We start from the raw sequence: 14,234 nt of genomic DNA, 5'->3' as shown, positions 1-14,234 counted from the left end.
GGGGAGGGGGGGGAGCTCCCGGCGGCGCCGACACCCGCCCGCCCGCTCCGGCCCCGCCCCCAGCGCCGCCCCGCCCCCGGGCCTCGGGGCTGGGGCCCCCGCCGCTCCGAGCCCGGCGGCGGCAGGACCCGGGGGCCGCGGCCCCCGCTGTCCCGGGGAGGGGCGGGGCAGGCCCGGGGGCGGGGTCTGATCCTCACCCCCCCGCCCGGGCTGCGGCACCCCCGGCGCCTCTGGGGGCGGCCTGACCCCCCCCCGGCCCATGGAGCAGCGGGGGGGGCAGAGCCCGCCCACGCCCCCCCCCGCGTCAGCGCGGGAGGAAGGGCGCTCAGCGGCGGGGCCCGGGCTGCGGGGGGGTGCGGGACGCCGCTCGCCCTCCTGGCAACAAGGGCCCCCTCCCTGCCCCCCCGCCCCCGCCTGTCCTGCCCCCGCCGCTTCCACAGGGCTGCGCCCAGCCCCCCCCCCCGTCCCGGTGCGCGGGACCCTCCGGCCTCCGCAGGGCTTGGCCCTGGTCCTTGTTGGCCCCCGGGGTGGGGCTGGTGCATGGGGGCGCTGCGGGGGCCCCTTGGGGCTGGGGGAGTTCCCAAGGGGGGCCCTAGGGGGGCCTGGCCTGGGTGGGGGTCTGACCCCAGCCCCCAATGACCCCCCACACGCAGCGTGATCCTGGAGCGGTCGGAGGAGAAAGCGGAGGCCGAGCTCCCCGCCAGATCCACTGCCCCACCCGGGGCCCCCGGACGGGGGGGGGCAGGTACCGGGTGGGGGTGCTGGGGGTCTCGCTGTAACACGGGGCATCGTGGTAGTCGAACAAATAATGCACAGCAGCATGGCTGGGTGGGGGCTGCGGGTCGGGAGTGGGGGGCACAGGCAGGGCTGGGGGGCTGTGGGTCAGTGGGGGGCATGGGCAGGGCTGGGGGGGCTGTGGGTCAGGGTGAGGGGCAGGGCAGGGCTGGGGGGCATGGGCAGGGCTGGGGGGGCTGTGGGTCAGGAGTGAGGGGCACGGGCAGGGCTGGGGGGGCTGCAGGTCAGGAGTGGGGGGCACAGGCAGGGCTGGGGGGGCTGCGGGTCGGGAGTGGGGGGCACGGGCAGGGCTGGGGCAGGCTGTGGGTCGGGAGTGGGGGGCACGGGCAGGGCTGGGGGGGCTGCGGGTCGGGAGTGAGGGGCACGGGCAGGGCTGGGGGGGCTGCGGGTCGGGAGTGGGGGGCACGGGCAGGGCTGGGGGGGCTGCGGGTCGGGAGTGGGGGGCACGGGCAGGGCTGGGGGGGCTGCGGGTCGGGAGTGGGGGGCACGGGCAGGGCTGGGGGGGCTGCGGGTCGGGTCTGCGGAGTGGGGGGCACGGGCAGGGCTGGGGGGGCTGCGGGAGTGGCAGGGGGCTCTGTTGGTCCCCATGAGCAGGCAGAGGTGAGTCTCCCTGGAGAGCAGGACCCACCCGCCTGGCTGCACAGGTCCTGCCCGCGGGGGGCGACCCTCTAGGCCTCCGGACCCCCCGCCTGCTCCCCTTAGCCTCCTGCCCTGGCGGTGGATGCGGAGGGCCCATCTGGGCTGGAGAAGACCCTTCCCCTGCTCCCTGCCTGCACGAGCTCCCCAGAGCCCCTGGACAAGTCCCCGAGCAGCGAGCGCTCTGCCGGCACGGCCAGCAGCGCTGTTAGGAGAGGCCTGACCTGGGCGCTGCCTCCAGCAAGCTGCCCTGCTCCCGGCTGCGTTCCCAGAGCTCAGCGACGGTAGGGCTGGAGGGGACCTGGGGAGATGACATTGAGTCCAGCCCCCGCCCGGAGGGCAGAAAGTCAGCTGGGGTCGTAGGAAAAGGGCCAATGTGGTCTTGGCCACTGCGGGAGGAAGGAGGCTCCAGGCAACTACAGGCCAGTCGGTCTCCCCTCCATCCTTGGCAAAGTCTTTGAAAAGATTATTAAGGCTCAGATATGCAAGAGCCCAGCAGGAAAAATTATGCTGAGGGGAAACCAGCTCGGGTTCGTAGCAGGTAGCTCATGCCTGACTAATCTAGTCTCTTTTTATGACCAGGTTCAAAACACCTGGACGCAGGAGTAGGGGTTGACGTCATTTAGTTAGACTTCAGGAAGGCCGTCGATACGGGATCCCACCCCACACTGGTGAACAAGTTAAGAGGCTGTGACTTGGACGATGACACAGTCCGGTGGGGGGCAAGCTGGCTCGAGGGTCGCACCCAGAGAGCGGTGGTGGCCGGGTCGGTGTCGACCTGGAAGGACGCGGGCAGCGGGGTCCCGCAGGGCTCGGTCCTTGGACCGATACTCTTCAGTGTCTGCATCAGTGACTTGGGCGAGGGAGTGAAGTGTACTGTGCCCAAGCTGGCGGATGACACACAGCTGTGGGGAGAAGTGCACGCACCGGAGGGCAGGGCACAACTGCAGGCAGACCTGGGCAGGTTGGACAAATGGGCAGAAAACAACAGGATGCGATTTAAGAAGTTGAAATGCAAAGTGCTGCACCTGGGGAGGAGAAATGTCCAGCACACCTACCGCCAGGAAACGACCTGCTCGGCAGCACGGAAGCGGAAGAGGATCTCGGCGTCGTAGTGGGCTCCAGGATGAGCGCGAGTCGTCAGTGTGACGAAGTCATCAGCAACGCTAACGGCACTTGATCGTGCATCAGCAGGTGCCTGACAAACAGAACCAGGGAGGTGATACTTCCCCTCTCTCGGGCGCTGGTCAGGCCGCAGCTGGAGTACTGCGCCCAGTTTTGGGCGCCACACTTCAAGAGGGACGTGGATAACCTGGAGAGGGTCCAGAGAAGGGCCACTCATATGGTTAAGGGCTTGCAAATAGCAGGAGACAAAGGGGCAGGAGCCACAGTGTCGGGTCCAGCAGGTCAGCGACAGAGGCCGGTCCCCGGCAACCAGTACTTAGTGGACCGGCGGACTGTGGCGGGGGCAGTCCTGGGCATCCGGAGGGCCACGGAGAGCTCTGCAGATGGCCGAGAGGACACGCCGTGGATAGGGCGGTGGGAGAAAGCCTCTTTGGTTTCTCCCCAAAATCTCTGCCCTGTGACTCTGTGATTAGAGGGGCCAGCACAGAGGAGTCACACCTCAGCCGGTCTCTTTAGGTGACCTGAGCTGGCTGCAGTCCTGAGGGAGGGGGGACCTGCTCCCTCTGCCCACGGGACTGGCATCAATGACCTGGGTGGGGGGTTTCTACCTGGGGGGCTGGAATCTGCCCGGTAACAGGTGACGTATTTCAAATGGGTTGGCTGACAGCCAGCTGGGGCTGACCTCCACTGGCCCAGGTGAATGAGGTCGCAGGGGCTATATACGTTGGGTGGGGGAGGAGGCTCTTGCTCTCTTTGGCCATGAGGGGAAGCAGCAGCAAAGCAGGGGAGACAGAGGAGCCTTGCCATCGGGACCGAGCTCTCTCTCTAACCCCCAGACTCCAGAGGGGAAACTGGGGAAGTCTGGAAGATGCTTGTGAGTAAGCCACTCAATCGCATTAGATATCGAGCTGGCAGTAACACAGATGCGTGATCAAAAGGCTACCTCAGCCCCACTGTTTGCTCTCCAGGATTTCTAAGATATTGCTCAACCCTGTACCCTAGTTTCCCCTACCCCCTGTAATCAATAAAGTTCTCCTTTTTGACCGGTGTGGGAGACTTCTTGAGGGGTGGGTCTAAAGTATGCCCAAGAGACCCCTTAGGTCTGCAGACTAAGGGAGACTTTGCTTTTTGCCCCCTGACTTGGGGAAGTGCCCCAAGTGCCTGTACCAGGTTGAGTACCCGTCGGACTATTAGGCCTGTGTTTCCCCTAGGACACAGGGCCGAGACAGTCCCTTCTCGGGGTGGTGGCGGCACATTACCCCCAGGCTAGCGAGTGTGCTCCAGGAGAGGGGTCGGCCAAGCATAAGGCGCCCCAGGGAGGCATTCGGAGCCTGGCAGGGGGTCGGGCGCAGGGAGGTGGGCGGCTCAACGCAGGAGCCCCCCCACTGGCCCTCCACACGTGGCGGTAGATGTGGGATCTGAATACCCTGCTGTTTTACAGGCATAATTGGGGAAGAGTAATAGAGTCACTGAAATCCTTGAGCAAACAATTTCTAATTTGGCATCCGGTCGACTGGATAGTGTAGATAGCCAGCATGGCGGAGCATACGCCCAAGAGACCGTGCGTGAACTGAAAGAGCTGGCGAAAGAGAGAGGCCTTCATGTGAAGAAAGGGCTAAAGAAGGAGGAACTGATTAAACTCCTGTGCGACCATGACTCTGCCATAGAGCAGCCTCCACACTCGCCAACTCCTGAGTCCTCCCCAGAATCACATCCCCGCACGCCAAGTCCACGGCCCTCCGAGGGATCCCCCCCTACGGAGGAGCGCTGGAAGTACCAGATGCGGCTAGACGCTGAAGAGCGGGAGCGACAGAGCAAGCTCAGGTATGAGCTGGAATTGAAAAGGATAGAGATGGAGACCCAGCATGAGATGGCACAGCTGGAGAAGGCAAAGATAGAGATAGAGTTGAAAAAGAGGGAGATGGAGGCCCAGCTGGAGCTTAAAAAGATGGAGCTGGTGGAGAAGACAGCACAGCGAGAGGCACCTAGTCAGCAGCCCAACGGGGGAGGTGAGAGCCCTCCGCGAGCGCCCGGGGAACGCCCCAGACCGAACTCCTCAGCCTTCGCTCGCTACCGACCCGGAGATGACCCCGACGTATTCCTCAGCATCTTTGAAAAGCAAGCCCGATGGTTAAAGGTGCCCGAGGAGCAGTACATGCTGCACATCGCCGCTCTGGTAGATGGCGACCTGGCGGCGGTCCTGAACAGCCTGCCCACAGACGCAGCTGAAAACTATGATACCTTTAAGCAGGCCGTGGCTTCAAGGTTCAAGTTAGGACCGGACTATTTTTGGAAAAAAATCCTGAATCTTGTCCGACAGCCCGAGAAGTCCATGACTAATTTTATGGCCCTGTTGTGGGATGCACTCGTTAAATGGGTAGAGGGAGCCAAGGCTGACACTGTAGAGAAGCTGCTCCATCTTATGGTGCTGGACCAATTTTACTACCGATGTCCAAGGGAGATTAAAACCCTAGTCAAGGACAGGGGCCCCAACACCGGCCCTGAGGCCGCTGAAATTGCGGATCAGCTGTTGCTTAACCGGGAGGGGTCAGACAAGAAGCCTCCCTACTCTGAAAAGGGACAGAAAGGGGTCCAGAGAGGGGCGAGGGGAGGGCCAGGTCCAAAAGGGGAAAAGGGGCCGTCCCAGACCGAGCGGAAGGAGGCCCCTGATTCGACCAAACACCCCAATTGGGAAAAGAGGGGGTGCTATAACTGCGGGGAGCCGGGCCACATCAAGCCCAGCTGCCCAAAGTTAAGCAACAAGCCCAAGCCCGTCAGACATGCAACAGCTGTACGCAGTGAGGGGGGAGGCCCGAGCCCCTCTGAGGGGCGTGCCTGTTGCTACAGGATCACAAACCCAGAGGAGGTGATGGCCGCCCACCAGACCAAGATAACGGTCAATGGGAGAACCCTTATTGGGGAACTGGACACGGGGCCCAGCGTGACGTTAATCGATGCCAACCCAGTTGCACCTGCAGATATAATCCCTGGGAGGACCCTTACCATTCAAGGGGTGGGGTCTCCACCATTCGAGATACGGTAACCCAGTCACCCCTCGAGTGGAGAGGCTGCACGATGCATGTAGAAATGGGTGTGCTGGAAGGGGCTCCGGCTCCCGTCCTGGTGGGACGGGATATACTTAATCGAGAACTCCTGCACCGGGAGGTGGACCAGGCCCTAGAGCTAGAGCCCTACCACATTAACGCGGTGACACGTCTGCAGAGCAAAAAGGCTAGACGGGAAGGGTTAGAAACTCCCCAAGAGACAGCCACACCATTGGCTGCCCTGGGAGAGTCCCCAGTGGAGGGTGATCGCACACCGGTTCCTGAGGGAACTAGCAACCCCAAGGGTGGGCTAAGTGACAGTCCCAGGGAGGTGTCTGTTCCGTCAGTGGCAGAGGGAGGTGAGACTCTCAGGGAGGAGTCCGGGGAAGTCCCTGAGGGGGAAGATGCGCTCCCTGCAGGAGCCCCCGAACTCTCTGCTGATGGCTTAGCCGTGCAAGAGGAGTCAAGCAGGAGGTTCTGGTGGACCCCAGCCTGCAGGACCTCCGGCAGATGGCTCAGGAGCACCCCCTTACTGGCCCGCCACAGGGCCATGGGGCAGGAGGTGGGGGACTGGCACGCCCTGTCTCCCGTGCAGAACGCAGGCACCCGGCTCGCTGCTCCAGGCGCAGGCTGGGTCGCGACGCAGGATGCAGCCGTGGCAGCTGCTGTACTGCTCGCAGGCCGTGGGGGTGACCTGGGTCACGTCTGTGGAGGAGCCCACGTGCAGCCAGCTCTGCACTGGGGATGCGCAGGCAGGGAGGCACTGGTGAGAGGGGGAAGCCACGTCGGAGGCAACGTGCACATGCGCATGACGGGAAGGAGAGGGAGCAAGGGCTGCCTGTGCTGGGCTTGCTGGGAGCTTGTTCGGTGGGCAGTGGGGGGCCCGTGCTCGGAGCAGCAGGTTTGAGCGCTGCTAGCTGAGTGGCTGCGGGGCTAAGCACAGACAGCCCAAGAGCCTGAGGATGAACCAGTTCAGTCAGTGCTTGCCCGTCCATTGAAGCTGCATGGACTGAACGGAGGAGCAAGGGAACAGAGGTTCAGTTTTATTCAGGGAAGGCAGCCACACCCCCCAGGGGCGCGGGGGGCTAGAGCCGGGGGCGCTAGAGCACGGCTCCCTCCTGCCGGCACGGCCCAAGCAAGGGGCTGGAGCTCGAGCGGAGGGCATGGGCACCAGCCTGAGGAGCACTGCCCCGCAGGCCAACCCTGGCGGTGGGCCCGGGTTGGAGGGATGGGTGGGCCCCTGGAGCTTCTCAGCCAGGAGGGACGGCCAGCTGCCCCCAGCTGCATGGACTACAACCACCTCAAGCGGGGCAAGCTGGGCTGCACCTGCGAGCAGAAGCTGGAGCTCTGACACACTCCAACACGTCACAGACGTGCCCCGACATGCAAGGGACATGCCACAAACATGTTCTGACACCTTACAGACATGTTCTAACATGCCATAGACATGCAATAACATGCCACAACCCCGGCGCGGCTTTTCCAGGTGTCAGAGCATGAGGAGATCTATGGGATGTGTGAGCACAGAGGATTGCAGAGGTGGCAGAACATGCCCCCACACACCAAGGACATGCCTCGACTTGGCATGGACATGCTCTGAGCGCACTGGGACATACTGGGAGATCCGGATGGCACTGGGAGATATTGGGAGGGTATTGGGAGATAGAGATACTGGGGGGGCATGCAACTCATAAGCAATAGTTTTAAAATATTTAAAAGAAATGTTTCCTCCACGTTATGTGTTTTGCAAGCTAAGAAGCAGGCGGATGCCAGCAGGCCCCCGCGCTCTGGAGGGGCAGCTGGGCAGAATGACCAGCCCAGTATCCTGCCTGGCACTGATGGCAGTACACAGGGGGAGGGAAGGAGGGCCAGCCCCACGGGAGAGCATTGCCTTATTTTGTGCTGGACCCAGGACCAGACCCGTGCGCAGTGGGGGCCTGAGGGCTGAGCTTGGTCTCTGCTCTCACCGCCAGCCCCCTCCCCTGCCAGCGAACCCAGGCATCCCGGCCCCCAGCCCCCCCATAGAGAACCCAGGCATTGGAGACCCCAACCTGCCTGCTGTCTCCCGCACCCAGCGCCCCCAAGACAACCCAGGCATCCGGCCACCCAGCCCCGCTGCTCTGCCCCCAGCCCCTCCCTGCAGAAAACCCAGGGGTCCGGGCCCCCCACCCCATCCTCTCACCCCCCGGCCTCTCCCCTCCCAGAGAAGCCAAAGGTCTCGGGGTCTGTGCGTGTGCTCTCACCCCGCTGGCAGACCAGACAACGTCCGTTAAGTCCTGGACTCCAGAGGGCCCTGTTGCCCCACAGCGCCTCCCTCGCTACCTCCCAGCCGAGACTCCTCTCGTTCCTTTGTTTTCTACAGCAATACTCGAGATTTCCAGGCAATACCCTCCACAAGGCCAGGAGGACCCATGGCCCCATATCTCAGTCCACAGAGACCACACACAGGTCTCCTACATCAGTGGAGTGACAGTGGTACCATTTACTTCTGTCCGAGGCCTGAACGCCAGTCCTTGGACCCAGCGGTGAAGGATTTGCTGAAATATCTGTTTTGCATCTCGGATGCAAGAGGTGGATCACAGGGAGATTCGGGGTGGTGTAAAATTCCTGTCCCAACGAGTGAAGCCCAGCAGGGATGGGTGTCGGGGCACAGGTCAGAAAAAGCCGAGGGGGGGATGCTGCTTCGTCAGCCCTAATCTGCGGTGAGACGGTGCCTAGCTGGGTGCTGTGGGGACGAGGCCCATGGGCAGGCCTGGCTGGAGCTGCCCCAGGCGTGTGTGTGCAGTTGTGAGATAACGACGGTGGGACACAAGCACCCAGACGCGCAGAGGGGCAAGTCTGGACTGCCGGGAAGGGAGGGCTGAGAACTGAGGCCCCAGACGCCAGGGCACGGAGCAGTGTCGGCTCCACGGTGACACCGACTCCCCCGGTCGGCTGCCATGTGATGCCAGCATCTCACCCGGAAGGGACTGTTAGAAATATTATTAAAAATGCATTATCAATAAGTCTTGTTAAAACAGCACAGCTGTCAGCCCTCCCTGGTGAGAGAACTGGGAGAGCTACTGAGAGCTCTTTGTATTAAGGTATCACTCTCTCTTTGTTTGCAAAGTTACTATCTCTTTGTTACAGTAAAGCATATACTCCTCAGCTTTTCTCATGCAGATAAGAGTAAATTGCAATTCTAGCCTTGAAGCAAGGAAAAAATTCAAACTCTTGTAACCTCAAATATTTTCTACCCATGCGCAGTGAATTAATACATATAAGCCTATCCGCCCCGCATACTTAAGTAGTTAATTATAATACACATGCGACGCATGATTTGACGTATTCACATACATGTTTGTATGAATCGGAAATGAGTTGTAAAAGTTCCTCCTTCTGCACACGTGGTCAGGAGAGAGGGGATAAAGCCAGCTGGGCAGTTTCCCTCGGGGGCAGCAGAGTGTTTGATCTTTTGTCTCTCTCTCTGACCCTATTTGCAAATATATACCTTTTGTGTTGCTAATAGAGTGTGTCTGTGGCTGAAGGTTTTTTTCGCCTCCCGAGAAACGAACCGCGATTTTTACATCAATAATTGGCGCCCAACGTGGGACTTCTCGAGGACTACCCCGGAATTCAGTGACGGAGCGCCTCCGGTACCAGGGGAAGTGCGCACCGAGCCGACTTTGGACTCGCCCCTGGAATTTGAGGTTTAAGTCCGAATATCCGGGAAGTTAAAGGAAGTATCCCATGTAAATTCTGAGTTTCTGGAGAGGCATACACACTTTGGAATTTGGATCGAGATCTCTGGGGTATCTGAGTGAGTATACGAATTCCCTTTGCCCAATCTGGTGTACGGATCTAAACAAAGGATGTGTAAGTTTGCTGAGAAATTCTAGGCTCAGCTCTCATTGTAAATCATCTGTTGTTGAGATCTTTTTGGTATTTGGTGTGCCTTGGGCGCATTTTTGTGGGCAAATGGGTACGAGTCGCTCTCGTGTAGAAAACAATATTGATACCCCTCTAAAAGTCTTATTACGTCATTTTAATAAATTTGCAAAGCCGGCCGATTATGGAATAAAAATGAAAAAAGGTGATTTAACTAAGTTTTGTCAACTCGAGTGGCCAACATTTGGGGTCCACTGGACCCCGAAAGGATCCTTTGTGCTAAAAGAAGTGATAGCTATCCATGAAATTGTTATGCAAAATGGGTATTGGAATCAGTTTCCTTATATTGATTGTTGGTTGTGGGTGGTTCAAAATCAGCCACCTTGGATTAAGAATTACTTAGTAAAGTCTCATGTGATGCTTGTTAAGAAAAAGACTCGGGCGGGGGGGTGCCTGTACTTCCTGAGTCTAATCGGGGGGGGATTCTGAATTGGCTGACTACCGGACCCGCGCTCCGGTTGCCCTGTCGGGTAGCGAAGATGAGTCAGATGCCTCCTCGGGGTCCAGTCCTTCTGCACCACCGCCCCTCCCTTAGAGAGACCACCACCGACGTACCAATGCATACCTAATGAGTTAGAGCGTGAGCCTCAGCCAAGTGCCTCATCTGAATCAGGAAATAAGGGTTATTATTTGCGCAAGCCTGTAGAGTCACAGCCGGTGTTGAACTGTCCGATGCGAGAGGTTATTGGGGAAGGAGGCACTGCAACTTTTGTCTACACCCCATTTAGCACTTCAGATTTATTTAACTGGAAGAATCAGAGCCCCTCTTTTCGTGAAGACCCTGAAAAGATGAGGGACCTGTTCCGATCTATTGGGCAGACTCATCGACCCACTTGGGCTGATGTCCAGATGATGCTCCAGACCCTCCTAACCCCGGAGGAGAGGAGATTAGTGTTGGGGACAGCGGAACGTATTGCGTCAGCTAGAGTTGAGTCAGAAGGTGCTGCTAGTCGTACTCTGCGTGATACCTGCCCTGTAGAGGAGCCAAGATGGGACAATCATACTGCAGAGGGCAGAGAGCTGAGTGCACGGTATCTGGGAATTATAGTGGAAGCAATGGGAAAGGCAGTGCCTCGGATTACCAATCTGTCTAAATTGTATGAGGTGAGACAGGGAAGAGAGGAGGATCCCTCAGCTTTCCTTGGGAGGCTGTATGAGGCGTTTCGCAGGTTTTCGGATCTGGATCCAGAAGCCCCAGATAACCAGCGTATGGTAAATCTTATGTTTATTGGTCAATCTGCTGCTGATATCCGTAAGAAGTTACAGAAAACTGAGGGAGGTGCTGGGAAACCGATTTCAGAGCTGGTGGAAATTGCATATAAGGTGTATGGGAATCGTGAGCAAGTGCAGGAGCGCAAGGAGGATAAAAAGGCTCAGCGACAGATGGCAGCACTAGCAGCTGCTATAACTGGAGGGAACTCTGGAAAGGCTGGGATACAGAAGAGGAAGGGAGAAAGAGTGGGAGCAGATGTTTGTGCTTATTGCAAAGAGAAAGGACACTGGAAGAGGGAATGCCCGAAGTTGAAGGAGAAGAGAGAGGGGGAACCGAGAGGTCACCTCATGCGGGCAGAAGACAAGGGTGAGGATTCAGAATGAAGGGGACAGGGATCTAAGACCACTACCCTTCGGGTTGGAGCCCGAGAAGATCCCATGGTAACCATTAGGGTTGGTGGCAAAAACTTTGAAGCCTTGGTGGATACTGGGGCTACATTTTCAATGATTCCAGAAAAACCCCCCTGTGCAGGAACTAGTGAACAGCATGTACTTGTAGAAGGGATTGAGGGAATGCAAACCCGACTCCCTGTTTGTAAACCACTCCTCACCAAAGTGGGGGACCATTTGCTCGAGCACTCCTTTGTGTATTCTCCAAGTTGCCCGGTTGCACTCCTTGGGCGGGACTTACTCACAAAATTGCAAGCTGAGATCTTTTTCAGAGACGATCAGATGGTGGTCCAGCTACCTGTCAAGCAGAGCTCGAACTATCAGATGGCTCTCCTGGAGGACCGACGCCCTGCAGTAAGTCCAGAAGATCACATGACTGGAGTAGACCCCTCGGTATGGGCTGATGGAACCCCTGCGCGAGCTAAGTTCATCTCCCCGGTAAGGATTGTACTCAAGGATGGGGAGGGGCCCGTTCGGGTAAAGCAGTACCCACTCAGCCGAGCGGCCAGAGCTGGACTCAAGCCGTTAATAGAGAAATACAAGAGGTACGGATGGCTAGTGGAAGGGTCCTCACCCTATAACACCCCCATCCTTGGAGTGCCGAAGGCAGATGGGGTCTCATACAGACTGGTCCAAGACCTACGAGCTGTAAATAAGAAGGTCCTTTCAGATCATCCTGTAGTCCCGAACCCTCACACGATCTTGACACAAGTACCGGGGGAAGCTAAGATATTTTCAGTGCTAGATTTGAAAGATGCTTTCTTCTCTATTCCCCTTCACCGAGAGAGTCAAAAATTGTTTGCTTTTGAATGGGAGGATCCAGATACTTTCCATAAAGCCCAGCTCATGTGGACAGTTCTTCCACAAGGATTTATAGCAGCCCCCCATATTTTCGGACTTGCCCTTCAGAAGGACTTGGGGGAATGGAAGGGATCACACCCCGCAGTGACTCTCCTCCAGTATGTGGATGACCTGCTAGTTGCAAGCCCAAACTTGCAGCTCTGCGAGGAAGCCACCAGGTCACTCCTAAACACTCTGGGGAAAAAAGGATATAAAGTCTCTAGAGAGAAAGCCCAGATATGTCAGCCTGAAGTCACATTTTTGGGATATAAGCTCTCAAAAGGAGTCAGAGCCCTGAGTGCAGATCGCATACAGGCGATTCAAGGTCTAACCCCACCTAAGTCACCCAAGGAGCTGCGGGCATTCCTAGGGCTAACTGGGTTCTGTCGACTATGGATACCAGATTACGGTGGGAAGGCTAGACCACTGTACGAATCCCTGACTAAGGAGAGTCTCACTAAATGGAAATGGAATAAAGAAATGCAGCATGCTTTTGATCTGCTGAAGGCAGCATTAACCCAGCCCCCTGCCTTAGCCATCCCAAACAGTAAAAAGCCATATCGACTGTATGTTCATGAGAATCGAGGGGTTGCATCAGGGGTGCTGACACAGCCATCGGGCCCGACCTGGAGACCCGTGGGATATTATTCAAAGGTTCTAGATCCAGTTGCACTCGGGTGGCCAGCCTGTCTTCGGGCTGTGGCAGCCACAGCAGTGGTTGTTGAAGAAGCCCAGAAGATAGTCATGGGTGCGGATATGGAAATACTCACTCCTCATGGAGTTCCCCAGATCCTAGGGACTGAGGGAGGGAAATTTCTTAACCCCTCCAGACAATCACGGTATGAGATATTTTTGCTCTCTAATCCAGGACTTACTTTCAAACATACTACAGCCTTAAACCCTGCAACCTTGCTGCCGGAGCCAGGGCAACCGACGCATGACTGCCTTGAGGTCCTGAATCAGACCACGCAGGTGCGACCTGATCTTGCTGAGGACCCAATTGAAGACCCAGATGTTGAATACTTTGTGGACGGCTCCAGCTCTGTCATCGATGGGAAAAGACGAACAGGATGTGCAGAGGTAACCTTGGATAAGGTAGTATGGAGGGAGTCATTGCCGAGCTCATGGTCGGCACAGGCCGCGGAACTCACTGCGCTCACCCGAGCATTACAGCTGGGGACAGACCAGCGGGTTAATATATACACTGACTCTCGCTATGCTTTTTCTACAGTCCATGCGCACGGACTATTGTGGAAAGAAAGGGGTTTCATTACTGCCTCTGGGAATAAGATTGCTAATGGCCCCCAGATTATCAAACTACTAGAGGCACTCCACCAGCCTAAAGAGGTAGCAGTCATTCATGTGCGGGCCCATGGGAAGGCTGCTGAGAAAAAGCATAAGCTTGGAAATGCAAAGGCTGATGCAGCAGCAAAGGAAGCTGCATTTATTGGGGGAGAAGCGGAAGAGGTATCCAAGCAGGCCATGTCCCATGCCATATGGCCATACGTTCAGGATTTAGTCCCACAGTATTCCCCTGAAGAAGATAAATTTGCACAGAAAGCTTGTGCAGAAAAGAACTCCCAGGGGTGGTGGATAGTACCGGGAGGGAAAGTCATGATACCCAGGCCATTGCTTCGGGAGGTGCTGCAACAGCTCCATGCAAGAACCCATATGGGAGGTTTGGCCATGGGTGATCTAGTGATCCGCCAAGCAGTAGCCCCAGGGCTATATGTAGAAGCTCAGCGCATTGCTACCAAGTGCATCACATGCCAGAAAGTAAACCCTCGAAGGAAACCCCCTGTGCCAATGGGAGGTAGACCCTGGGCAGCGTACCCTGGACAGGCATGGCAGATTGATTTTGCCGAGCTCCCACGGTCCGGACATCACGGGTTTTTACTTGTCATGGTAGACCAGCTCTCTGGTTGGGTCGAGGCTTGGCCCACCAGGACTGCCACTGCAGCTACAGTAGTGAAGTATTTGTTACAGGAGATCATTCCCCGGTATTCCCTGCCTGAGTCCATCGGGTCGGATCAAGGACAACACTTTGTGGGAAAAGTGGTTCAAGAAGTCGCACAAGCTCTCAAGGTTACTTGGAAACTACACACACCATGGAGACCACAGAGTTCAGGACAAGTGGAACGCATGAATAGGACTTTAAAGACTTTGCTCACCAAAATCTGTATTGAAGCACGCCTTAAGTGGCCT

The 14,234-nt window shown here is 57.5% G+C and overlaps 1 protein-coding gene across 1 annotated transcript in view; it reads left to right on the top strand.

The window, feature by feature from the left end:
- Window positions 1-14,234, top strand: part of LOC149875529 (uncharacterized) — a 433,980-nt gene that overhangs the window by 266,917 nt on the left and 152,829 nt on the right. The window lies entirely within an intron of this gene.

The sequence above is a fragment of the Crocodylus siamensis genome, chromosome 1, assembly GCF_052110815.1.
Source record: "Crocodylus siamensis isolate JL-2025a chromosome 1, ASM5211081v1, whole genome shotgun sequence".
NCBI classification, from domain to species: domain Eukaryota; kingdom Metazoa; phylum Chordata; order Crocodylia; family Crocodylidae; genus Crocodylus; species Crocodylus siamensis.
This window is presented reverse-complemented; position numbering and strand designations above follow the sequence as displayed.